Consider the following 1,807-nt stretch of genomic DNA (forward strand, 5'->3'; position numbering starts at 1 on the left):
AACAATTCCTTTAAATACTTGATGTGTGTAGGCATTTGATGGAGAATCTCATGAAAGGGAATATTGACATGGAGAGAGTTAAATGTCTCCAAAAACCTTGAATAGGTTTTCCCTTTTTCACCTCCTCCTAACCTCTGAGGAAATGGTGCTTTTGGTTGGTATGTTTCCATCGTGCCTTTTTGCAGTTCCTTGGCTTGCTTAGTTTCACTTTCCTGCTTAACTTCTTCCACACCTTCCTTCAAGATTTCTGGCTCCTGCTCTGAGGGCCTGATTCCTTCTTCTTCTGAAACTTCCTTCAATATGGTGATGGCCTTGCATTCTTCCCATCTCACTCTCTTTTGTTCCCCTTTAGGATTCTTTTCTGTGTCACTAGGGAACACTGCAGTTGATTTGACGGCCTGTTGAGATAGCTCTCCTACTTGAGACTCCATCCTCTTGAGTTTTTCACCATGGTTTCTTAAGGTAGCTCTCACATCATCCCTGAAGCTTTTCAATTCGGTTATGTCTTGACTCATGGTTGCAAGCATTCCTTCTATCCGGTTTAATTGATCTTGAAATTGTTGGTTCGGATTAGGTTGGGTAGGTTGATTGTTTTGGCCATGATATGATGGTTGGGAGTAAGTGTTTTGTGTGGCTTGGTATGATCTTTGGTTGGAGTTTTGGTATGTGGAATTGTTATGTTGGTTGTGGTTGTAAGGTTTGTGGTTTTGTGGTTGGGTTTGTTGGTTCCCCCACCCAAAGTTTGGGTGATTTTTCCATCCTGGGTTGTAAGTGTTGGAATGTGGATCATATGATTGCCTTTGTTGGTTTCCCACATAGTTGGCCTCTTCCCAATCACCTCCTTCAGTGCTTTCTTCCTCTTGCTCTTGTGTGTGTATTGCAGCCACTTGCTTTGTTTCTAATTTCCTGGTGAGCTCTGCTAGTTGCTTGGCAAACACCTTGTTTTGGGCTAGAATTGTATCAACATGGTTCAGCTCCATGACTCCCTTAGTGTTGTGCCTCTCTGATGCATAGTAGTACTCATTCTCAGCCACTGTCTCAATCACTTCAATGGCTTCTTCCACATTCTTTTTCCTGTTCAATGAACCTCCTGATGAATGGTCTACAGCCTTCCTTGATTCATAAGAGAGTCCATCATAGAAAATGTGCAATTGCACCCAGTCATGGAACATGTCTGGTGGGCATTTCCTTGTCAAATCCTTGAATCTCTCCCATGCCTCGTAGAGAGTTTCACCATCTTGTTGTCTAAACGTCTGAACCTCAGATCGAAGCCTATTGACCTTTTGTGGGGGGTAGAAACGTGCCAGAAACTTGCTTTCCACCTCATCCCATGTTGTTAGACTCCCCCTTGGGAATGATTCCAGCCACTTAGCTGCTTTGTCCCTAAGTGAAAATGGGAACAAAAGCAGTTTATAGGCATCTTCCTGGACTCCATTGGACTTGACAGTGTCACAAATTCTCAGGATGTTTGTGAGATGTTGGTTTGGGTCTTCATTAGCACTTCCACCAAATGAACAATGATTCTCCACAAGTGATATTAGCTGTGGTTTGAGCTCGAAATTGTTGGCCTGAATGGGTGGTTTCTGGATGCTGCTACCACAATTCCCAGAGGTTGGGTTTATGTATGAACTAAGAACCCTCCTCTCAGGAATGGCATTGTTTCCATCAGCTCTCTCATGGTTGTGAACTTCTCTATCCATGTTGAGATCTAGAGCTTCCTCAAAATTGTCCTCAGATTCTCCTTCAGATTCTTCTTCTCCCGGTACTCTCTTCCCTCTTGCTTCCCTTCTAAGTCTATGAAGGGTCC

At 43.5% G+C, this 1,807-nt stretch overlaps 1 non-coding gene across 1 annotated transcript; it reads left to right on the forward strand.

Annotated features, from left to right (window-relative positions):
• The first annotated feature begins 1,170 nt into the window (after positions 1-1,170).
• LOC148580229 (small nucleolar RNA R71) lies at positions 1,171-1,274 on the forward strand. Its single transcript, XR_015899453.1, has one exon. It is a non-coding gene; the product is annotated as a small nucleolar RNA R71 (small nucleolar RNA).
• Positions 1,275-1,807: the final 533 nt, after the last annotated feature.

This window comes from Arachis ipaensis, chromosome B10, assembly GCF_059453495.1.
Source record: "Arachis ipaensis isolate K30076 ecotype BB chromosome B10, ASM5945349v1, whole genome shotgun sequence".
Taxonomy (NCBI): Eukaryota; Viridiplantae; Streptophyta; class Magnoliopsida; order Fabales; family Fabaceae; genus Arachis; species Arachis ipaensis.